Raw genomic sequence first — 26,833 nt, 5'->3', positions numbered from 1 at the left:
TCTCCCATATGATCTTCCCAGCTGATCTGATCTGGCAGGGTTAGCGTGCTCTAGATTCCTCCTGAGGTCATCTGTGTAGTAGCACCTTTGAGATGAGGTTACCCTGAAATTCAAACACCCTCACGCTTCTGGGTTTCAAAAGGCCCTGAAGACCTGGCCTTTGGCAAGGGTGATTGAAACCTTGTCTTCTTTGCTCCATCCAGTTTAATCATTTCTGCCAATTTTCCTTGTTTTTAAATGTCTTAGTTTGTAAATCATCCAGAATCGCTAGGACTCAGGTAGCATATGCTGTAAATTCAATACTACTATTGTATTTTCGTGTGATTCAGAAGAATGTTTGTTCACAATTTCAGGTTTCCTTCTTTTAAGAAGTTCTAACTAAAATGCTAAAGCGCACCTGCTTCAATGAAAGTTATTCTGGGTAAAACACTCGGTGAATTTTCTTTTGCCAGATTCCTTTAATAAATGACTATTTGGTATATGCTGTAATGCACTTAAAAATCTGTATTCCATCTGAGATGTGATGTCAGCACAAATGCTATAATAATAAGACACATCCAGATGGGGAACAAAAACTACTACCTCTATATCACCCTTTACTTTTATCTCTCATTGGCAAAAGAAACAAGATTACTGAATTGTTCTACTCTTTCTCTGAAAGAGAAAGAGTACTCTTGGCAGTATTCACAGTTGTAATCATTCGTAATGGAATCGCATGGGATATGTCAGGCCAAGAGGAATTGCATTGCCAAAGTTGTCTAGGATGATTCATAGCTGAAAGGCTATTTGATGGAAATATGTTATCTGCATGCCTAAATTAACACCTATAACTGTTATAACAAACTGGCTTTTGAATGAATAGAATGATGTACCTGCTGGAAAATTGACAGCAATGTGAACATTACATTTCTGACTTGGACTCAAATTTCTTTTAACGCTGTTCCCTTGGTTGTGATTCTTCCTGCTGTTCCTCAAGTTCATTCCTTCTTCCCATTACAGTTGTGCTCATGTTGACCCAGGACATTATTCTAAAGATGAACACCTGCAGAAAGGAAACATCCTTGAAGTGCCATGTTGATGATGGCAATCATTCAAGAGTAGGATTCAAGGAGTGTCTTCCTTGATGATTCTTATTGGATAGGCAGAAACTCCTGGAAGTAGACAGCTCCCATACATCTAAAGGATGTTCTAAACTTTTTTTTCAAAAGTATTTAGAAAATACTACACTGTACTTTGTATGTATGTTTATAGTGGTTGAATGAAGGTTCAGTCTTTCAGAAGTTGTCAACCAGTTTTATCTTCTTTTTTTAACATACTGGTGAAGACAGTTCATGTTAGCTTCATTTCGATTTGTCTTTCAGTTTCTGGGCACAGCTCCTCTAATGCTGTAGTTCTAATATGTCTATATGTGCGCATGGGTGTATTTTTTTTATACAGAAAAAGATAATGGATTTATTTGTTTATTTAAAATAAGTTTATTAAAGTTTACAAATACAAACATGAAAGAGTAATACAAAGAAATTGAAAAATAAAAGTGCAGAGAGATAAAAAGAAAAAGAAAAAAGGTATATACATAAGATGACTGCCCCCTCCTTCCAGACAAGTATTAAAAATTTCATCTTCTTTAGTATTTCAGTAAAAAAAATCTCTTCCTCCCATATCTCATCCCTTATCAATAATCAAATTGTAAATATTTATCATCCAGTCCTAATCAGCAAAACTCTATTAAGAGCTGTCAGAAATAGTAACATATGTAACACATGTATTTTACGAATGTTATATATGACATATATACTGTATGTATGTATGTATACACAAACACAAAAATAAAAATTACAGGAAGGTGGCGAAACCTTCCTTTGTGAAGACTCAGACACAGTAATCATGGACAAAAGATAAACTACGTGATCCCTTTTCATTCCCAACTTCCCAGTATTCATCAGGAAACATTAAAAATTTTCCTGAAGTTACTTACAATTCTCAGCATAAAATATGACTTCATTGAGACAAATTCTGTTGCTGCTGTTCTTCAAAGTTTCTTCGATAAATACCGGGGAAAGTAGGCAGGAAGCTTCCCATGCCATATCCATACTTTTGGACATCAAAAAATTATAATGCTATTTTAATTGGAAACATGGCAATTTGCAGGAATGCTTACTGAAATATTCTTTTTTTTTTGGTCTTTTCCAAAGAATAAATTACATTCTTGGTAATTGGTGTGAAGATCCTGAAGAGGGCAGTAATGTGTATCTAATATACTGTACTCTGTATGTTGTAAGAAACAATATATAGGCTTTTATGTAATTATATATATGGCATTCCCTCAGGCTTATTGAGAAGCAGATAAATACACGATAAGACAGGCAAACAGACAGACATAATGCACACATATACAACACATTTATGTCAATCTACAATTCTTGTTAACTCTTATTCTATTCGATTTCCCATTAAACTGGATTATAAATAATTCCACTGATGCCTAAGACTGTAAGAAGATCATGGTTTAAGTGTTAGATCCTTTACTTCTTCATACCTTTCAAACTTTGATTTTTATATCATAACTTGTAATTCTTCACTTCTATTTATATTCTATAAGAAAAAATAGTTTTAAACCATGGGGGAGGGGGGGACCTCATAAGAAAATAATGACTTTTGAGAGCCAGTTTGATGTAGCACAGGGGTGTCCAAACTTGGGAACTTTAAGACTTGTGGACTTCAACTCCCAGAATTCCCCAGCCAGCCATGCTGGCTGGGGAATTCTGGGAGTTGAAGTCCACAAGTCTTAAAGTTCCCAAGTTTGGATACCCCTGATGTAGCAGTTAAGTCACCAGGCTAGAAACTGGAAGTCCATGAGTTCTGGTCCCACCTTGGGCCCAAAGTAGCTGATTGACCTTGAGCCAGTCACTCTCTCTTAGCCCTAGAAAGAAGGCAATGGCAAACCATTTCCAAAGCCTACAGTGACTAGGCATGCAATTGTTAGGTGTCAACACTGATTTGAAGGTAGAAACATGTTTTGCATAGAGATCAAAAATAAATTTTATTAATACTTTCAAATTGTCATCCAGCAGTGGTATAAGTAAGAAAAGTGTGCAGGATTGAGGACCGCGAAGGTCAGAAGCGTTTTGTGAGCGTAGTTATTGCTGAAGAATAAAGCATTAGCCTCCTGACCTTTACTGGTAGTCTGGCTTGCTAAACACAATTATTTATAAAACACAAGCAAGTGTTACAAATACTCTCTGTACAGAAGGCACAGCATCCGGGTTATAATGATACTAGAGGGTGTGTTTTCCATCAGAACTCCTGATTAGTTGCTAACTTTGGCAGGAATGTCCTGGCACAAGTTTATCACAGCATGTGAATGCTTCAGCAAAAAAAAAAAAACATGTTTATTTTCTTTCGCAATTTTTCTGCTTAAAGTCTGACCTCATGCACTCTTGTATTATGCATGGAAATAAACTGTTGCAACATATTTTCTGTGAAGTGGGTTTCTCAAGTATACAGAGACATGGTTTGTTTATGTACCAGAAATCAGTGACTGTTTAAATAGTGAAATATTTCTGGCACATTCTGTATATCCTTTGATGCCCTTATTGATATAGCAACTCTGTCCATGTTTAAGTCATTGGCCATATTTCTGAAAGACCTATTGGGCATGATAGAATTTACATCAGACAACTTCTGTTGTGTAGAAAACAATGGGTGACTTTTATAATTACCATTGCATGTGATCAGTCATTTCATTTTATAATATACTATATGCCACCCAAACGTGTATTCTGGCATATTACAATAGCTACGTATTTATGTTGCCAAATATAACTCGTTTTCTTTTAAGTATTTATATCATATTAAATCAGTTCTTAGTGCTTAATACAATGTTCTTGAAGGGAAGGGAAATTATTATACTTTGGGAACACTTTTAGGGAAGTTTTCTGAAACAAAAAACAATAATTTTATTTAATTGTTCCATATAATCGGGGGAGAGGGGTATCAAAGCAAACATTTTTCAAATGTTAGGAGAAAAATAATTTCTCTCCATAGTCCTATTCTTCTCTTCTCTCATACGTAATGTAAGAAAAATTATAAACACTACCAAGAGTAACATTTTTTTTAAAAGTATGCAATAATATAGACAATTGACACATTAGTTCTTAGTAATATGCTATTTAGGATTGGATTCAGATTTCTGCAGAAATCAATTTCTCTGGATTGTCCATAAAATGTAGTTATTGCGAAGAAAAAAAAGTTATGGTCAGTGACATTAAAGATGTTAATGAATGTGGGTATTACAAACTGCCTAGAGCCGTGATGGCGAACCTATAGCACGCGTGCCACAAGTGGCACGCGGAGCCATTTGTCAGGGCACGCGAGGCGCTGCCCTATCAGCTGGCCAGCGCGCATGCGCGTGCTGGCCAGCTGAGTTCACCTTTTTAAAAGCCATTTTTCGCCCTCCCCAGGCTCCTATAAAGCCTCTGGAGCCTGGGGAGGGTGAAAAAAGCATGTAAAAATGGGGGTGTCGCTCATTGTGCACACATGCGCACTGGGGGGTGTCGCGCGTTGCATTATGGGTGTGGCACGCCTGCACACGACCCCCCTGCGCTCCCCCCACTTGTGGCACGCGAGCCAAAAAAGGTTCGCCATCGCTGGCCTAGAGTCATAAGGTCAGATGGCATACAGATTTTTGAAATAAAATAAAAACATAATATTGCAGTCAAAAGTTGCTTTCAGACATATTGCTTTGTCTCATTTAGTGTTTGATACAATTTATAACTGATAATGCTCTAGCATTCAGTACTGAAAGCAGTGTTTCATAATATTCATTTTTTAATTTGTATTTTTATGCAGGTTTTTAAAGTAAAATTGAGGAAAGCATAACAATAATTTAATTTTGCATTTTCTCAAGAAAATCATTTTCTCAAATGATTTAAGGCAATGAAAACCCAAAACATTTTATTTTCAAACATGCTTGTTATTTATTTTTCTAGCATAATGTGCAGAAATAAAAAAAAACATAATTATGCAATATCAGAGTAATATATATACAAACAATATTAAAGCCAGTAACAACTTTAAAGGCTAAATTTTTAAAAATGGGTTCTCTTTTTGAAAGCAGAAAAATGGGAGACTTAAATATGTTTCACCATAGTCTTAGAGTGGTGGAAAAGAGAGTCTTCTGAGTTTAGCAAGCTGTTTTCAAAAGGGCCTCTCACGCACATGATAATAATTAGACAAAACAAAATTTATAGTTCTCACCCAATCAGATTCCAAGATGTCCAGGATTTTAAAAGTTAAAGACCAATATCACAAATATTCATGACAGTTTCTCTTTTTTGTTATTGCTAAAATTAAGTGTTAAGATCTTTGGGCTTGTTCAGATGTTACAATATGTTGTAATTATATGATTTGGTTAGCAGCTTAACTGCCATGTTTTCCAGCAATCAGAGTACCTGATACTTTCCAAAAGAACTCTTCCTAGAGCATATTATGGCAGTCGATATAACCATGGCTTTGTTTACTACTGCCATGTCAGAATGACTTTATTGCAGCTGGTATTACACCGCCTATATATGGAAGTTTCAAGAATATTAATGTTATGGAGTAATGCCAGGCTACAGTACCGCTTTTTCAAGGAGTACAATCCTTTCTGGAAGAGGTTTCCCTCAGAACAAATAGCAACAGATTCCTTCAAATTAAGTAAGAAATCAATATTGATGGCACTTTTTCCCAAAATTCTAGATGATCTTCACCAGCAATTTCATATACTGAATAACTTAGAAAAACAAGTTAGAGATGCATGGGGATACTCTATATAATGCCACCGAGTACATTCCATTCCATTATTTTCCCAACATGATACATAGATCTAACTAGAAAGACTACAAACATTACAATTTTCACCTTATTAGATAAAGAGTTAAATGCTCTAGAATATCCAATATAATGGAATAAATCTTGTGGTATATTATTTAAAACAGGGGTCCTCCACTGAGCTGCAAAACTCCATTTGCTCAATTTACCAGGTACACACAGATTCAAGCCAACCCCTAAACAACAAAAGCTTGTATTGTAATTTTAGGCCAGTTACTTATGGGGGGAAAAAATAAAGAGAAGGGACGATTATGTAGATTATTAAGAGAAGGGGTGTCAAACTGATTTCTTCGAGGGCCAGATCAGCATTGTAGTTCCCCTCCATGGGCCGGCCAGGAGAGGAAGAGGAAATGGGACGGACGCCTCCTGCAGCACCCTACCAGACAAAATGGGGCACAGAGGGGCTGCACGCGGCCCTCCCACACTCCATTTTGGTGGGCAGAGTGTTGCAGGAGGTCATCCAGGCCAGAAATGGGGTGCAATGAGGGCATACACCCCCCATGCCCCGTTTTGACTGCCAGAGGCACCACATGCCAGATTTAAGCACTCCACGGGCCGGATCCAGCCCATGGGCCTTGAGTTTGACACCTGTGATGTAGACTGTATTTAGTTCTTGAACTCGGATAGAAATCAAGTCAACGAAGAAATTACCCAATTCCTGATTCAAGACAGCATTTCCACTAGTGAATCTGCCAAATGAAAAAGCAAAAGTTAAGTTTAAACATTTGTACAGTAAGATGTTATGAACGTAGAACAACCATTGTCTTTGTTTTGTGCAAGACCAAAACAACCACATTTTTGGGGCTTTCCCAAAGTACATACTGGTTTTGTTAAAAGCTTGAAACAAAACAAGTGTTGTACAGTACCTTATTTTGAATATTCTGTGGATTTAAAGTCTCATAATTGACTTATACTTGTAGTTATACTGTGGCAGATGAAAATGTACTTAACAGTGTTAAAGAAATTAGAGATTCGCTTTAAAGTGTTTTTTTTTAAAAAATTCAATGAATTGTTCCGTTATATCCAGCAAAATATTATAACAGGATATTCTGTTGTTTCTGTTTTTTATTTTTCTATTTCATGTTTGTAGAAAGTAGGCAGAAAATAGGGTGATTTTGAAGTAGCGAAGATGTTTAGATATCCTAAGTAATTAGGGTATCTAAATAAAACTTCCTATTTTTATATGCAAGGATTAATAATTTTATAGAAAGTGGTATATTTTACAGCTAATTCCTGGCAAGGACAAAAGCAGGCTGAAGCCATTCTAGTTTGTTACCCTAATAAGGGAGAGATGGAAACTTTAGCTATTGCAAGATTCAGATGTGGTCAGAAGAAATTTATGTTTCTTAATTTATGTTTAAATTTATAAATTTATATAATTTATGCTTTGATATCCTTATAAATTGTGCTCACAGTGATACATAACTATCACTTGACTTCTTTCTTTACGGCTTCATTAGTTTTTGCAATAAATGTGCTCAACAGAGAGCTACGTTCTTAGATCTCTGCCTCTGCTATTAACAGTTTTAATATCTGCTGAGAGAAATTTAACAGCACAGTTTTGTGAGGGAAGGGGTTGATAGCCTAATGGAATTATGGATGTGTCTTCAATGTTTGAAAATAGTATATCAATGATGACCACAGCTGGCATTACCCAATTTGGAACCCTTCATATCTGTTAAATCACATAGTGGAACTAATGGAGATTGTTCTCAGTGGGTATGCTGGTCATTGATGGTGAAGTATTTAAGTAGTTAATTCATAGTGACTGAAGTGAATGGCAACTGCCAAAAGTTCTGAAGGGCACCAGACTTAAAAATGCTTTGCTCTATTATTGTAAAGAAGAATTATATGCATCCCCCCCCCCCAAAAAAAAAGCATTCTCTCTCTCAATCTATGGGTGTGGCTTTTGAAAAAAATCAAATGAATCCTAATGCTTATATGTATGTTTCTTTTTGGAAAGGACTATTCATGTCACTTTCCTCTAAGATATAGAGATACTGACAGACAGACACGGTATAGATAGATAGATGATGATAGATAGATAGATAGATAGATAGATAGATAGATAGATAGATAGATAGATAGATAGATGATAGATAGATAGATAGATAGATAGATAGATAGATAGATAGATAGATGATAGAAGATAGATAGATGATAGAAGATAGATAGATGATAGAAGATAGATAGATAGGTAGGTAGGTAGGTAGGTAGGTAGGTAGGTAGATAGATGATAGATAGATAGATAGATAGATAGATAGATAGATAGATAGATAGATAGATAGATAGATAGATGATAGATAGATAGATGATAGATAGATAGATAGATAGATGATAGATAGATAGATAGATAGATAGATAGATAGATAGATAGATAGATAGATAGATAGATAGATGATAGATAGATAGATATTATTTCAAAAACAAATTCTTTTCCTCGGGTCGATAGGCTTAGTTAGCTTTTCTTTAAAGAACAATATGATACTGTCTGCTCATACTGCTGCTGAACCACCAGCATAAATCTCAATTTTTAAAAAAGTGTTTCACCGGGAAGGTCTAATTAAATGTATTTGACAGGTGAATAAAAATGCCAAATCCATTCTAAACATCTGGCTGACTACATGACCTGTTTCACTTCCATCAAAGGCCACGATAGAATCAAATAATTAACGAACTATTTAAGAATAAAAAAGAGGACCAAACATAAAACAAAAGCTAAAATAATAGACTATTATTGTTAGTATTATAATATATAATACTACTGTAAGTTTTTGGTCCCTGATTTTTCACCTCCAGATCACTAGAGAAGGTGGGATGGTAATCCATAATGGATATTTATTGCCTGAATAGCAAAAATTTATCTAAAGGATCATTTGAAGAAAATAGTTAAAAAACATTAACATAATTCCCCACAAGAACCTATAATAACACAAGCCTGTCTTGTTTACTGGGGGGAAAAACCCAAATACAAATCTAAACAAATTATCAGAACCTTCTACTACTTCCATAGAGAAAACAAAAATTTTGATGGTGCCATTTGAGGCATCCAGCCAACAGATTACAAACAGAAAACAACTATTGTTTTTTAACAGTCATTTACTATATCTCCCATTCTGAAAATAAAAAGACCCAACCTGATAAACTAATGTATCAGTTTTATTTAATAATAAAACTAAACAGCCTGTAGCAAATTTCATTTGCATTTTCCCCATTGTTATGTAACTTTTTTAAAAAAAATAATATTTTTAAAAGTCTCTTTGGTCTAAGTAAAAGGACTATCAGGATAAATCCTAATGTTCCTTTTAGCAAAATCAAAAAAAGTGTTTGCTTGGGTTTTGGGGTGGGGGGTAGACTGCTCTAGCTCAAAGAAAAAAAGGCACTGCTGGACATGAGCTTGACAGAGAGTAGACACTAAGCTCAACAAACCAGCCCTGTCTAATATAGAAAGTTTGTGTTTTTAAAGTGTATCCTGAAACTCGGCCTCAACCGGTCACAAGAACATGCACAGAGTACATATGCACACAAACATGCCACCACATTGTAGCATTTCATTGCCTGCTTGCCAGAGTGCATCATAATAAAATCCATTTAATCTCATGGCAGTTTTAAAAAGAAATAAAGTAATAACTTACCAAGCAGGCTTGCAGGAGTGCAGATATTAGCAACCTATTGTCAGGCTATGCTGCTGCTTCTAAGTAATCCAATCCCACATCACCCATTCCATATAAACATAATAGTAGTGACAGACATGATTGTCCCTGCTGCTTCATAGGGTTGGAAAGGGGAAATTTTTTTTTTGAAAAAAGAACCAGTCACAACTCCCCCCCCCTTCAACAGCCCAATCACAGTGCTCTGAGCAGTTGAAATACTTGCAATGATGCCAGTTGAAACAGTCAGGTTTTGTTTCACATTTGACATGCATGGAACAGATGTTTCAAGGATTTTGCACATCCAAGTCCCCGATGGTCATTCTTTCTTTTTTTAAAGGAAATTAAATAGAGGAATCATAAGAGTTTGACAGCAAATAATACAAAAATATTCATATGAATTTCATCAGTTTCAAGATGTTATAAATATTTCTATTATAAATCACTACCTACCTACCAACTACCAAGCAGGAAATTATTTGCCATTAGCATTTTTTGATGGATGAAAACTATTTTAAACAGAGTTACATTTAATGCAATTGTCTAGTTCAGTGGTGGGCAACCTTTTTTTTCAACTGAGCCAAATCTCGCCAAAACCACGATTGAAATTTATTTGGAGAGCCGCATTTTTAAAACCGAAAATACATAGGATGGTACACTGTTTTTAGTTTCAATAAGTTTTTATTGAGAATATTCTGCACGCAAGTATCCGCATAGGTCGGGAGGATACAAATAACACAACTAATAAAACAAAAACTTTAGAACGATATTATTTATCGATAATGTTAAATTCCGTAAAATTTGCCTTACAATGTAGAGAAAATTACATCCTGACAATGACTGACAAAGTCACAACCACTAATGTGAACATTGGCCTTGCATTTCCTTGGATAGTTTGAGTAAGTCAGGTTTGTATGTTGTTGATTTTAATTTCATCTCTCTCTCCCACTTTCTTTCTTTTTTTCTTTTTCTTTCTCTCTCTCTCTCTCTGGCTCTTTGAATCTCTCTCCCTCCCTCCCTCTCTGTCTCCCTCTGTCATTTTCTCTGGGTGTCTATCTGTCTGTCTCTCTCTCTGTATCTCTCTCTCTCTCTCCTCCTTCCCCCATCTCTGTCACTCTGTGTGTGTGTGTGTCTGTCTGTCTCTCACTCTGTGTGTGTGTGTGTGTGTGTGTCTGTCTCTCCCTCTGTCTCTCTCCCCTCCCTTCCTCTCTCTCTGTCACTCTGTGTATGTGGGTGTGTCTGTCTCTCACTCATTCACTTAATCACTCACTCTGTGTGTGTCTCTCTCTCTGTCTGTCTATCTTTCTCTCCCTCCCTCCCCCTCTCTGTCTCTGTGTGTGTGTGTGTGTGTGTCTGTCAGTCTCTCTCTGATTCCCTCCCTCACTCCCTCTCTCTGTTCCTCTCTGTCTGTCTGTCTCATTCACACACACACACACACACACACTGTGGTCACCTTGCTGAGTGTGTTTCAAATGTGATTGGAACACTCAACAAGGTGACCACAGTGTGTGTGTGTGTGAATGAGACAGACAGACAAAGAGAGGGAGTGAGAGAGGGAATCAGAGAGAGACTGACAGAGACGAATCAGAGACGTACTTTTAGCTACCTGGCAGCGGCGTTTTGCCTTGGGGGGCTCCTCAGAACTTCCCAAGACTTCGGAGGGAAGTTTACAGCCCTCCCTCGGAACGCTTCTGAGGGAAGCTTTTGCAAAAGCCCGGGCGATTGACAACAAGTCTCCCAGGCTGTAATTTTCCAAGCTGTGCGCACGCGCCTGTTTTCCACGGCGTGGAGCAGCGGCGAGATTCTGCGCAGCAAGCGATGATTCCAGGGGCCATCCGGGAAGATGAGGAACGCGAGAGGGGACCCTGCCCCCCCACTGATGGCCCCCGGAATCATCGCTCGCCGCCCAGAATGTCGCCGCTGCTCCACGCCATGGAAAACAAGCGCGCGCGTACAGCTCGGCAAATTACAGCCTGGGAGACTTGTCACTCGCCCGGGCTTTTGAAGAAGCTTCCCTCCGAAGCCCGAGAGGAGGGAGGGGTGCGGGCGCCCGGCACACAGAAGAGCCGCATTAAAATGTGTAAAGAGCCACATTTGGCTCGCGAGCCGCGGCTTGCCGACCACTGGTCTAGTTCAACACTGTAGCAAATGAATTAATCCCTGCTTCCTTTTGATGTTTATTTTTTGTTTGGGGAGCATTTTTTAAAAAAATAAAAAATAAAAATGATAGCTAAATAAGTTATCCTTACATAATTCTCTTTAGGTTTTATTTTCTTATTATCTTCAGTATATATGCCCAGTATAGCTAACTGTGGATCTATTCTTATTTTGTGATTTTTTTATTTTATTCATTACTGTTAAGTACTAAACTCCTAATTAGTTAGTTGCCTAACTAGCTGTCATTTCAATAAAGTGGAGATTCCCTGAATTTGGAAATGGTAAACAAGATAAATTGTAAAAACCTCCTTCCAATTGTATATACAAGCTGAGGCTGTTGTAGGCATCTTCTCATAGCAGTAATAGCAGTTCTCTCTAAATATAGATATAATTATATGGCATTATTATTACAGATAATGAAATCAATGTACATCGATCTGTTTAGCAATATTATTAATATTAAATTTAATATTAATATAATTAAAATGACTTACTGTTAGATCGGGTAATGGAAAGGCACAATCAAGGTAAAGGCAACAACAGCTCTTTATTGTAACAGAACAAGTATGTACAATCCAGCGAAGGTTGAGTCTGACAGCAGCCCTTTTATACGGAGCTGTCAGACCCTTCAACCAATGAGATTAAACCTCTGTTACCACCGGAACAGAGGACCTTGGTGGAAACCACTATAACTGAAGCTAGTATCTAACACCCCTCCCCTGTTAGATGGAGTAATCCTACTTGTTACGTAGTCACGCAGGTAGGCGGGCTTTTTGGTAGCTCTGCCTGACCTGCGCAGTTCAGTCGGAGGGTGTTCTTCGGACAGGTCGGACGGACCTGTTTGCTCTGCAGCTCCACTTAGTGGAAGCTCCTGGAACCTTTCACAGGCCGTGGCTGGAGCTTCTAGAGCCAGTTCGCTCAGAGCTCGCTGCGGACCTGCAACACAAGAAGCTAAGTGCTCCTTTTGGGTAGGGCTTTGGCTAACTTCTGCAGGAGTTACCTCTGGCTGCCTAAGAGTGGAGTTGGAGAGGCGGCCACGGAGTTGGTCAACGTGCCTTCTCCAATTCCAGCCGTCCTCGAGCTCTACGAGATAAGAGCAAGGCCCGGTGATGCCTATCACTGTGGCAGAAATCCACAGAGTTCCCCCGGCATAGTTGTGGGCATAAACTGAATCCCCTACACTAAAGTTCCAAATTTTACTTGTGGAGTCAGGGGGCGATGCGGCAGAATAGTTTGGGTGTAGCCAGTCTAAGTGGGACCTTAGCCGGCGACCCATGAGAACCTCGGAGGGGCTTCTCCCTGTAGTGGCACTTGGCGTGATGTGTTGAATTAGCAAATAGTGGTCAACCCATGTTTGCCAATCTCCCGGGCCCATCCTGGATAGGGCCTCTTTTGCAGATCTCACCATTCTCTCCATCTGACCATTGTAGGGCAGATGGAATGGCACGACCAGGGCATGTCTGATTCCCTGTGCTGCTAAGAAGCTATCAAATTTCATGACCGTGAATTAGGGTCCGTTGTCAGAGACCAGAACGTCGGGCAGGCCGTGTGTGGAGAAAAGTCTCCATAGTACCTTCTGCCATAGTGGAGGTCATCAGGACTACCTCTAGCCATTTTGAGTAGGCGTCCACAACTACGAGGAATGTCTGGCCATGAACTAGGCCAGCAAAATCAATGTACATCCTAGACCACGGTGCTTGAAGTCGCTCCCACTCATTAGCGAGCGCCTCTGGGGGAACTGGTCTGGACTCCTTGCATGGTGTGCAGGTAGTCACCCATTCTTCAATCTCCCTGTCCATGTTAGGCCACCACACGTAACTCCTGGCCAAAGACCTCATCCTGACAATTCCAGGATGCCCTACATGTAAAGCCTCTAATACTGCAATGCGCAGTTTGGGTGGAACAACAACCCAGTCCCCCCACAGCAAACAGCCATTAACAACAGACAATTCGTCTTACAATGGTACATTTTGAATTCAGATCCAACAAGCCCCTTGGGCCACCCCCTCCACACCGTTCAAAATTTGATGATGGAGTCTTTTACAGAGTGGCCGGCAACGTCACTAGACGAGACAAGACCAGTCTCCAAGCAGTCAATAAGAAGGACTGGCATCTCGGGGGTAGGATCAGCAAGAAGTTCTGGCAGCGGGCAATGGCTCAAAGCGTTAGCGTGCCCCAAAGTGGAGCCTGGTTGGTGGATGAGCCGGTAGGAGTAGGCAGCTAGAAAAATGGTCCATCAGGTCATCTGCGGTGATAATGACACAGGAGTAGGTTGGTCCCCAGCCAGCAACCCTAGTAGCAGTTTGTGCTCCGTAATTAGTTCGAAATCACGGCCGTATAGGTACTCATGGAACCTCTTTACTCTGGCCACTGCAGCCAAAGCCTCACGGTCCAGCTGGCTGTAGTTCCGCTCAGCAGCGGACTAGGTCCTAGAGTAAAAGGCTATGGGAGCCTCGATTCCATTGGGCATGCAGTGGCTGAGGACAGCTCCAATGCCAAATGGGGAAGTGCTGTAGGTCAACAGCAGTGGCAGGGTCTGGCTGTACTGCACCAGGAACGTATCCGCTGACAGAAGTCTTTTTACCGCGGCAAATGTGGCAGCCTTGGCTCTGCCCCAGGACCACTTCACATTCTTTGCCAGGAGATGATGTAAGGGCTCAGCAACGATGGCTTTCTGTTTAAGAAAGACGCTGTAGAAAATAAGGAGGCCAAGGAATGCCTGCAGCTCGGTTTGATTGTGAGGTGTAGGGGCGTCCTGAAATGCTTGAATTTTTTTAGTGGTCGGATGAATCCCAGAGCCATCGATTAGGTACCCTAAGAATTCAAGCCTTGGCATGTTAATTTTTTGAGACAGAGGCCCTTTTCCCGAATTCTGGTCAAAACAGTTCACAAACATTTGAAAAGTTGCGCCTCAATTGCAGCCGATACCAAGATGTCATCAAACTAGGGGACAACTCCTGGAATCCCCTGCAAAAGCAATTCCATGACGCTTTGGAACAGTCCAGGGGCGATACTAACTCCAAATTGCAGGCGGTGACATTTGAATGCACCCCTGTGCGTCACAATGGTTTGGGCCTCCACCGTAGCACCATCTACAGGCAATTGTTGGTATGCCTGCGCCATGTCCAATTTAGCGAATACTTTGCCGGGGCCTAAAGAATGTAATAAATGCTCTACAATGGGTACAGGTAAGCGCTTTGTTGTAACGCTTTATTGATTGTGCATTTGTAGTCCGTGCAGATGCGGACAGACCCGTCAGATTTGACAGGTGTCACTATAGGGGTCTTCCAGCATGTGTGATCAACCGGCTCTAGGATTCCCTGGCCTACGAGCTTGTCAATTTCCAGATCAATTTCTGGGTGGAGAGCAAAAGGTACTCTCCTGGGTTTTAGCCTTATTGGGGCTATGTTGGGGTCCAAATTAAAAGAGATTGGAGTCCCCACATACTTACGCAGACTGGTGCCGAAGACGTCCTCGAACTCCTTAAAAATTGCTTCAGCGCTGATACCAGTCACTTCTAGGCCCAGGGCTTTGAACCAGTCAAGCCCCAGGAGACTCTGCAGGTCACCGCTGACCACTGTCACTGGGAGCTGGCCGCTGTATTTCTTGAATTGCACCCAGAAGGTGCCCTGGCCCACGATGAGGACTCGGTTTCCCTGGTAATCGTGAAGGTGGATGTCAGGTGCGCATAGATGCTGCTTCTTCAGGCTAGGGATAGCCGGCTTGAGTGTGGACCACGGCATGATGGTCAGTGATGACCCCATGTCCATCTCCATCTCACATGGAGAGCCCTCGATGAGGACTGTGACCTTCAGCCTTTTTGGCCGCCTAGTGCAGACTTGGCCGATTGAGGTGTGGTAGGTGACTCTGGTGTCGCCCTCTGAGTGCTGTGGTGGCTTCTGCCATGCCCCTTGGTTGGGCCTCTGCTGGCAGTTAACTTGGCTTCTTGGCTGCCAGGTCGTCGTGGGGTGCTCGCTTCTGCAAACTTTGGCGATGTGCGAAAGGCTTTGGCGATTGGTGAAAGGCTCACAGTGCTGGCACATAAGGTTGCGGAAACGTCAAACCGATCGGACATGGTCTCCTCCGCAGCTAGCACAAGGCAGGAATCATGGTTCGAATTTGCGCCTCGACTTGGCGCAGCTACTGGCCATGCGGCAGCTGTCATTTTCTTCACCTTCTGAGCTCTCGGCCTCTGCAGCCTCGCGATGTACGCGTGTGTGCTTTTGCGCGTCGTGTGAAGTGCTTTGGTGATGGGGTTTTTTGTTGACTTGACGGCCGATTCTGATGCCCTGGCTTCGTCCAAGGCAATTTGTAGAGTGAGGTTAGATTTGGCAAGTAACCTCCTCTGTAAATTAATGTCCCACACATCGCATATGATGCAGTCAAGAATAAGCTCGTCAAGGCCTCGGAACTCGCAGTACTTGCGAATATTAAATTTGTGCCGGCGGACATGCTTAAACGGCTTCGGAGCGTAGTGAGTCCTCAGCGTCTGCTGGAGCATGGACCAAGCGACCGATTGTAGCGGCATTGGCTCTGATAGATCTTTGGCAGTTTTGAACACTTTCTGTCCACAGTAACCGAGGAACATGTTCTTCTTGCGGCCTTCAGAAAGGCCCATGAGGTTGTTGGCTTCAAGGAAGCAGTCAAACCTCAGCTTATACGAGTCCCAGTGCTCGGTGACTGGGTCATATGGAGTCGGTGGGGCGTGCATGGCCATTTTGTGTTCTGAGGGCATTTTGGAATCTGCCGCTCAAAACTGGCTGCTCGAAGCTGTGCTGAGCTCCGGGCTGGATTTACTTGTTGGATTGCTACGCTCTTTTTGGTTCGCCTAGTTGCCTTCCAATCTCACCCTCGTCGCCAGTGTTAGATCGGGTAATGGAAAGGCACACTCAGGCTAAAGGCAACAATAGCTCTTTATTGTAACAGAATAAGTATGTACAATCCAGCGAAGGTTGAGTCTGACAGCAGCCCTTTTATACGGAGCTGTCAGACCCTTCAACTAATGAGATTAAACCTCTGTTCCCACTGGAACAGAGGACCTTGGTGGAAACCACTATAACTGAAGCTAGTATCTAACACTTACTATTTATTTTCTTGTTTGTCTGATACAGCATTTTTAAAGCATTACCAATTTCTGATATAAAAGGAATACTCCATCGGGGGTCAAGTTAACTCCATTAATTCTTAATGAACAGGAAGAAAAAAGAATTGCATCAATTTTGTTTGGGAGTTTAGTGTACTTCAGGAGAGCCATATAAATAAAACCAAAAAACAGAGGGGATGAAAAGACACCATCTTGTGCCCTAGCAAAATATGTTTTTTACTTAAATCAAATTGTTGTAAAGAGATTATTGAAGTTAATGTATTATATAATACATAGAGCATAGTTGTCCAACCTTTTGGCTTGCCATTGAGTGAAGAGGAATTGTCTTGGGCTACATAAAATATATAATATAGTTTTATAATATGAAATCATATAATAATATTAAAAGTGTACGATCTTGTGGGGCCAAGTATTGGCTGTCCAGAGTTACATGTCACCATGGGCTGCAGGTTGGACATGCCTGCAATAGAATGTAAAAAATATAAAATCTTCAATAATAATGTATTGATTCTAATACATTTTTCTAAATGGAAAATATAGTGGCATTAAAATATATATAACATAAAATTTCAGCAAACCTAACCTGTGAACTACAACTTATTTTGCAAAATATGAAATAGAAACATCTTGTATTTATGTATTTCTTCATTTCAATGAAAAGTAGTTTAAAAAATAATTGATTTACCAAATATAGCAAGTTGTATATTTTTTGTGAACAGCCATCCATTTGGCATATTAGTTTAAGTTGGACATCTGAAACAGTTATATTTAACAGACTCTTATGATTTCCTTTTGTGTTGACCTATCTCTGTCCTTTATTTCCATATCAACAGCTAGCTGTCTTACTTTTAAAGTTGCATGTAGACATTTTACTCAGATCTTTACCCACTCTATATGCATGAAAACAAACGCCGAGTGGGAAAGTTTATCTTATAAATAAAAAAGGCAAAGTTAGTTGTTTAATGAACTAAACAAGGTACAGTCAAAATGTATGGATCCACTGAATAAATACTAATAACAAATTGGTTATTTCTCCTTTTCATGGCATGTGAATACCTAATTATGGGAAATCCACTGGCTTTGTCCCTTCATTTGCCTAGCAAAAAGAGAGCATGAAGACTTGCCATTGAAACCCCGAGTCCCTTTTGGGAGAGGGGGCGGTCTAGAAATATGAAATAAAGTAAAGTAAAGTAAAGAAACACCAGTTTCTTACTAGTGATTTTCTAGCAAAAAATAAAAATAAATCCAAATATTTGTCTGTGAACTTTGCTTTTTATGTGAACTTTGCCAAGCTATTTTGGAATTTGAATCCAATAATGCATTCATAATTTGTCATTCTGTGTATTTATATCATTCAAATCGATTTCAACTGACTCTGGCAAGTTCACAAATAATAATATTAAAACCATACTAACCAATGTTATTTCTTGGCATACAGAATGTATGTCTATTCCCTTTTAATAGTATTGAGCATTTGTTCTTCGTTCCTAGTGCAGTGTTGGGGAAACTTTTCGGTACCAAGTGCCGAAATGTGCATGCCAGAAACTGGAAGAGCAACTGCATGGTGCACATGCGTGCACCCATAACATGATCTTCCGGTTTCTGGAGTGTGTATGCGCACTGGCGAGATGCTCTTTTCACATGCATGTGCACCAGAAACTGGAAGACCAGGTGGCCGGTGTGCATGCACCCAGTGCAAACCGGAATATCATTTTCTTGGCCCGCACATGTGCACCAGGCAACTGCTCTTCTGGTTTCTGGCATGCGTGCGCGCAAGTGAAGACTAGCTGTCCGGAACCCAGAAGAGCAATGGGTGACGGCTCTCATGCCTGAAGAGATGGCTCTGTGTGCCACTTCTGGCACACAGAGTGTGCCATAGGTTTGCCATCATAGTCCTAGTATAATCTGAGTTTCTTATGGAGAAAGCTGAGCAAACTGAAAACATAGAAACAAAGCTCTGTAGCAGCGTAAATAATAAGTATTATTATATAGTAGTACTAGTTCCTGACACAGGTTTTAAAGAAATGGAGATGGGGATTGTTTTTACTCTGGGGGACCACTGACCTTTTTGGGATGGGCACTTCTTTATCAAAAGAAAAAGGGCACATCAATAGAACTGATTATACTTGTTCATTTTCTTATTTAAAATAAAAGTAACCTCTGTCCTCTACTATTAAGCTGATCTTCATCAATCAACAAATCATTTCAGCTCAAAGCAACAAGAAAAAACCTGGTGTTTCTCAAAACAGCTCAAGTCTATACTAAATGTTTAGAAGACAAGCTTTCCATTAGTGAGGATGACAAAGCATTTTATTTCTTAATGCTATAGCATTGCTTTGTTTATTTCTCTCTGTTGGAAGACAGATACAATAATCTCTGAAGGTATACTCTGTATTGAGTTCTAAAATTCTCTGAAGCACTATAGAGAGCAGCCTAATACTTGTGTCAGCTGAGCCATTTGCAGTGTGGATTTCTGGTGATAGTAAAATTGAGCTTGCTAGTAGTATCCTAACAGTACACACATATGATCATACACATAGTGTTCAAGTTGATTCACTCATGTTTTAATCTTCTTTCTTGGAACTCTTTTCTACCAAAAGTCCTGATGGTATCTAAATCTTAACAAATGTTACTGAAAACAAAATTTCTTAACAGTCCAGTATTATAGAATATCCAGAATATTTGAAGTCACATGTTGAAGCCATATTTCAAGGAGCTAAATCTAGAACTCACAAAAAAGCACTGAACTTTGTGCTTTAAAAAGAAAAAAAAATCTTAATCTTTGTTTTACTATAAGTAGGTGAAACAATGTTTTGGCTAGCTGATGTGATCTGGCCTTCATGTTTCTGTAGATGCCCAGGGTTCAGCAAATTAGAATTTAAGTCTGAAAATTTAGAAAATGAAAAGTATCCATAAAAGTGGAATGAATGTACCATTAGATGTAATTTAAAACAAGTTGTTAAAAGTATACAGTATTCATATAGTGCTGCAATGGGGGAGATACTGATCTTATTCTAATTAGAGGAATCCATTCAAGATAGCTGGATTAATAGAGTTCATGCATCATCCCTATTAACACAGTAACTAGTCATGAGTTTAAAAAGCTGTTACCTTATGGAGTCTCTGGATGGGATCAATCAGCTTCTATAGCAGGGGTGTCAAACTGGTGACTCGCAAGGCAGGATGTGTCACCTGCAGGCCACACCCACCCCAGCTCCGCGAATGGGAAAAACATCACAAAATGTCACATGAAGCAACGTGCCACCGCAAGTTTGACACTCGTGTTCTATAGAATTCATTATGTCAATGGTCAGCTCTTGCATCAGTAGGAGCTACTTTATCAAATGGCTTCCTTTTTCTCTCAATGGAGCCACTTAGAAAATATAAAATTCTCACTATTAACAACATCTATAGACGAACGCAAAAGAGACAGTCAACCAGCCCAAAAGGGAACAAATAGACCTAAGCATCTCTCCACCAGCAATCAGCACCCAGATCAGAATAGATTCATTCCAAAGTTAACTTCAGACCAACAGTCAAGTAAGCACTACCACAATCAAGAATTTGCCAAAGAGACAACATCAAACAGCCCAACTAAAGAATTTGTACACTACTCCCACCTAAGCTACCAGAATATAAACTGACAGCAAACCATACTCCTTACTAGCACTGATGATGTTACCTAGTTTGGATAATGAAATGTCTGCAAGAAAACAAGCAAGTTTAGAGAACACCAAGGACTCTGTCAGGGTTCCAAGTAACACCCCCAACGAAAGAAGACTCCGAGGCTTGAGATTCCTCAAAGTTCTATTTTATTAGAGATGTCATATTGGTATAAGCTCTCTACATGGGGCTCCCCTTGAGATGCACCCGAAGACTACAGCTGGTCCAGAATGCGGCCGCGCGGGCTATCATGGGGAGTACGAGATACTCCCACATAACACCTCTCCTGCGCGAGCTGCACTGGCTACCTGTGGTTTTTCGGGTGCGTTTCAAGGTGTTGATTACCATCTTTAAAGCGCTCCATGGCACAGGACCTAGCTACCTGCGGGATCGCATCCTACCCCATACATCCCTGCGACCAATTCGCTCTCACAGGGAGGGACTCCTCCGGGTGCCGTCCACCAAGCAATGCCAACGGGCGGTGCCCAGGAGTAGGGCCTTCTCTGTGATGGGCCCAACCCTCTGGAATGACCTCCCCCCCCGACATTAGAACCACTACTGACCTCCGCTCCTTCCGTAAGAAACTCAAGACCCACCTGTTCCAATTAGCTGGCCTAGCCCATCTATAGTTCTATTTTTATCCTCCTGGCAGTTATTTTTAATTTTTCATTATTTTTAATTTTGGGGTAGATTTTAGGGGTTGATTTTAATGTTGTTCTTAATTGTATTTTACTGTACAGTTTGTATATTGCCTCCTCTATCTATATGTATGTATGGTGTTTTTTACCCTGACTGTACACCGCCCCGAGTCCCTTTGGGGAGAGGGAGCGGTTTATAAATTTAAATAAAGTTAAAGTTAAAGTTAAAGTACATCTGGGAAGACCCAAATCTGAAAGTTTCCAGGTTTTCCCCACCCAAACGAAAGTTCAGGTCCCTGCCCAACATCCACATGTCCGTCACATGGTCCAATCAAACATCGTCCCAACTGGAGATGCCTCCCAGTCATGCCACTCCAGGTACAGGGCAGGATGACCTTGACTCTCTGAGAAAGGAATGTTATTTTGACTATATCTACCCCACTCCATATATTCCCCCCTCCCAGTTTCCCACAGCAATAATTGTGGCAGGCCTAATGCAAAATATGGCTTCCAGGCCTGACAGACTCCTCATTTCAACCCTGAGCTATAAATATTCTTCATAGATTTATCATTATGAGCAAACATCTCTATTGCCTGTATTAGGAACTAATGAACATACACAGTCAATATTGCACACACATATAGATACTAATAAGCACTTTAAATAATAGCTGTTGAACTCAAAGGCATGGTGCAGTATATTTCAAACACCCAGTACAGTATTTCCCAGTTTCAGAATGAGTTTTGTTTCCAAGGTCTATCTTTAAGTCAAACTTGTATGTAAGCCGGAAAAGTATTATTGTATAAATACCCTGTAATGACTTAATCCATTGTATATATAACTCACATTTTGCTACAGTAGGCTCGATTCTTAACTATGGCTCATCCTGTAACGGGAGTGTTTTTAAGCCCAAGTCTTGCTATACATATTCAAGTCATCTGTTTCTTCCATCCTTCTTGGCCATAGTGCAGTGTGCCACAGACTCCCCGTGCAAGTCAGACTGACCTCTTAGCTGCTTGATCCCTCTTAAAACTCTGTTGGATTGTCTGAATCCATTCTGGACCACAATATTGCTTCAATTGACAGACAGTGGGGGCACCTAATAGGTGAAAACTGCCAGCTTCATTTTGTCCCCCATTGGGTTAGTATGCCAGCCCAGGTATCCTTCTAAGCTACAGTCTCCTTTGTAGATGAAGGAAGTTATGTCAGCAGGGCACAGTGCAGTTGGGGGGGGGGAGCCATCAGCCTTCTCCCTCTTACCCTTTCTCCATGAAGTCTTTCCCTGTTTTCTCTCTTATCTCCTTAAGCTACCTCTTAATTACCAGTATTGGATTTTTTTTATCCCTCTTGCTTTAAATCCCTGATTATTATTGCCTTTGTCTCTTTAATTCTGCTTCTTAATTCATACTAACCATTTCCTTTTCTTTTTCCTCTTTTTGGCCATTGCTTCCAAGCTGACTTTTATTTCTCTCCTTTTTCTTCGTATAGATCTGGTTGTGACCAGTCTGCCAGGGCCCAGTGGTATCCTAGTCCTACAGTTCCCTAAATGTGTCTCTTCCTCAAATTCTAAGTTTCATTATTCTCTGTTCTCCCCCTCCCTTCCAGAGTGTTTCTTGCAGGCTCCATGTTTACTGAGAATCTCCTTATCTCCTTCCATGATCTTTATTTGCCTTGGCATCTAGGGAACCTGCTTCATCTGCTTCTGACTTCTTCCATTACAGACCTGTAGAACCAGATTCCTAGCACCCAATTTTATTTCCTTGATTTCCCTTAGAAAATCCTCACTAAGGGGATTTTGTACCAGGTTTGTTCATTTCTCAATTCTGTTGCGGCTTTCTTCACCTCACTTACTAATTATATCTGCCAAGCACCCAGTTGTTTACAAAGATTATAATGTAATACAGCAACCTCTGTTTTGGTTTGGTTTGGTTTTGGCTACTCCTTACCTAAGTGTTGCAACTAGGTGATGTGACTGTGTGTTGACCATCTGCCATGGTGGATAAATCTTAAATCAGACTGACCATCCCATGACATGAAAAGAAAAAAGCCTCCATCTTAGGAAATTGCTTTATTTGCTTTTAATCTGCAAAATTCTGAACAATGTATCAAGTTGCAGAAGCAAGAAGGAAGTAATTTTTAATTGGAAAAAAAAAAGAATAGCATTGGCCATTCATTTTTCTTTGCTGGTACTAGTATCTAATGATCTCAGCAATGGCACTAAGAGAGATAACTAGTTGAGAGGGGATTGTTTGCTCTACAAAATAAAATTAAAAATACAATGAACAGACCTTATTTTTCTTTGTTTATCGAGTTAGCAATGTGAAAGCCATGCCTGACTCGTAGCTAGACAAGTAGAAGTTAATAACTGGGTAGTGTTCTCTCTCATGTGACTATAAAAGTATTGGCTTCTGGACGCTGCTTGCAGCCTTACAGCCTGTCAGTGTTTGGAATTAGGAGTGACCTGTTTATTCACTGAATTAGCCAATCAAAACAGTCCTGGGTGAACTTCATTCAAGACAAGCAGACACTTTGTAAATGTGTAAATATACCTCCTATCAGAGAGATTTAACAGGAGCTTGCAAAGGAGACTTGTAGACTGGATTTCTTCATCCTGAAATCTTTTCTTGGGCTTTGGATTAATACTTCTGATACAAAAAAACCTATATACTGTATATAAGAATGTCGGAAGGGGAAGACCCTGCCCAGAGTGAGAGGTAGTATAATTTTACCTTTTGAAAATGGATTTCTTTTCGTTTAATATATCAGCATCATCTTAAATGTTAACCATGACCCTATAGATAAATTTCATTATATGTGTAGAAATTAATCCAAATCTGTTAAATGATGGTGCCAGTACAAAAATATATGATTTGTAAAAGCTCAATAGGAAATGCCTAAGGTGATGACATTATGTTCTCTAACTTATTTAAAAAATCACTCTCTTCCTCTTCTGAACCTACAGTCATAGAGGACTTGAAATGTCAGATATACAGATAATCCTAGTGTAATTTGCTATTGATGGACACATAACTTACTACTACTAGACTGCTTCTTTGATCATCAAATCAACAGGTTGTAACAGAGGTTTTTAAGGTTTGAGTTGAAGGATATTAGAAAATAACTCATTTTTCTTTGGGTTAGAATGACTACTTGGAAATTGAACTTGGTTTTTAACTAGCCAGATATTTGGAATTATTAATTATTGGAATGATTAACTATCTATGATGGGGTAAGTTAGAGACTGTTAATATGCAAGGATATATAGGTGATGTAGTCATCTAATCTAATCAGATTTTCTATTATCAAAACTTAAAATATTACTCCGGCTATTAGGAAGAGGCACATATCTTTGATATTCTATTGCACTTATATTACTAAGTATTGTATTATTAACTATTATTGCATTGTATTATAGTATTATAAAATACATTTAAATAATTAAACTTAAATGTACCTACCATTATCAGATGTAATGTATTTGCAAGATATCTGTCTCAGTTTAGGTTATGGACTAACTTTTATAAATATACATATTGTGATGTCATTATAGACCTTTTACTGTTACAGATAACCCTCACTTAACAACTGGAATTGAGTCTGGTATTTCTGTCGCTAAACAACACAGTTATAAAGCACAATATCATGTGACCATGATACTTAGTGACAGAATTCCAGCTCTTCCAGTTGCCATCATTAAGCAAATTCCCCCCTGTCATTAAACAAGGACATCATGCAGTTGCCATTTGCAATTTTCTGGTGGCCTCCCCACTAACTTTCTTGTAGGAAACCAGCAAAGGAAGCAAATGGTGATTGCAGGATGCCACAGCATAATTGGGAGTCAGGCAATAAGTACCCAGATTAAGTTCACATGATCACAAGGATACTGCAGTCAACATGTGTGAGAACTGCTTGTAAGTACTGTTTATTCAGCACTGTGGTAAGCTCAGATGGAAGTTAAATGAATGGTCATTAACGAGAACCATATGTACTTTAATTAACATTTCAGATGATCAAATCTCCAGTTTGCTCCCATGCCTTCTAATAACACAAAACAATACTTGCTGCATCAGGTAATGATAATGTATTCTTGATACTCCTGTCCTGATCATGAGAAATGAATTGGATATCCAGGTTTGTTGGTTATTAGGGCAGGCTGAGTTACCACTTATTTATATAAGTAACGCTATGGGGTGACTATATTATTTTTTCCTGAAATTCCCAATTTCTCCTTTTACTCATTTTTCATATAAAACAATTCAGTGAAATTGAGCAAAATTTGGGAGTTGAATGTATGATGAAGACATCTATATTTGCCTCCTTCTTTTCCTCCTGATTCCACTTTTATATATTATTTATATTATTGAGGATATCTGCCTCCGTTTTTCCAGTAGTTTTACACTTCAAATGTACTCAGGTCCAGTTAGAATGTTACGTTAATCTTAGTTATGGGCCATGTGTTTAGTGATTTGATTTTTAGGTAGATTTAGCCTCTTTATCTGTGCCTTCAGTTTTGGGATATGCAAGTGGCTATACCACATATATTTTTCCATAGGCAAGGTTGTAAAAAAAATCATTTGTGGAAATTAAGACATAGTAAATATTCAAAGTTGTGACATTTTCCTTGCTAACCTGGAAACTTCTGTTAGCACAGAAAACAATAGCTGAAAGTACAAAGAACTTGCAAGGTTATATGCATGAGAAAATATGACAAAAAGCCAATAAGATAGTCCTTAACTTACAACCATTTGTTTGAAGTTACAACACCATTGGAAAAAAGTGATTTATGACCATTTTTCACAATTACGACTGTTGTAGAATCTCCATGGACAGGTGATCAAAATTCAGAAATTGGCAATTGGCATACATTTATGACAGCCGCGGTGTCTCCTGATCATGTGATGACCTTTTGCGACCTTCCAAGAAACAAAGTCAGTGGGGAAGCCATATTCACTTAACAACCATTTTACTAAAGTTAGTAAATCAGTGATTCACTTAACAACTGTGGCAAGAAAGATTGTAAAATGGGACAAAACTCCCTTGACAACTGTCTTGCTTAAGGGAAATTTGGATATCTATTGTGGTTGTAAGTCAAGGACTATATACATGATGCATATAGCCAGTTCCAACCTGCCTTAGTTTTTTAAGGCAGTTAAGTCACTTACCTGCTATATATGTAACACCAAATGGGAAATGGCCATAGATTAAAGTGATAAATTAAAAAGAATAATTCCTTGGAATGGCAAAGCAAAACTTATTTTATATTATGCAAACTTGCCCATTGTGCATCCAATGAACTTTCAAACCACCTACGTATGTGTACCTTTTGAGTTGAACTTGATTTCTGTTGAGTACTACTCAACAGAAACCATATGTAGATGGTTTGAAAGTACATTGGATGCACAATAGGATATGATACATACATAAACACACACACAAACACACACACACACACACACACACACCTATCAGCAGGGAAAAAATTATGTATGAAACACATGAATTTTAATCCAGTCAAAAAACGATTGAAAGGTTCCGAAATATGCCAGTGTTCTGTTTTAATGTCAATATATCTGATCTCTTTTCAAACAATTCAGGCAGTCAGATTAAATTATATAATTATCAAATGAATTTTTAATTGCTTTCACCTTAAATATATATATATATATATATATATATATTCACCATCAGAGTTTTCTTACGTAAAGTTTTGATTGTCACCATGGAGGAATATGACTCAAAAAGACGTAGG

General features: G+C 39.4%; 1 protein-coding gene across 3 annotated transcripts in view; it reads left to right on the top strand.

Annotated features, from left to right (window-relative positions):
* RETREG1 (reticulophagy regulator 1) overlaps nt 1-26,833 on the top strand; it is a 55,405-nt gene that overhangs the window by 11,059 nt on the left and 17,513 nt on the right. The gene's annotated exons all lie outside the window — the stretch shown is intronic.

The sequence above is a fragment of the Natrix helvetica genome (assembly GCF_964273705.1).
Source record: "Natrix helvetica genome assembly, chromosome: 4".
Classification (NCBI taxonomy): domain Eukaryota; kingdom Metazoa; phylum Chordata; class Lepidosauria; order Squamata; family Natricidae; genus Natrix; species Natrix helvetica.
This window is presented reverse-complemented; position numbering and strand designations above follow the sequence as displayed.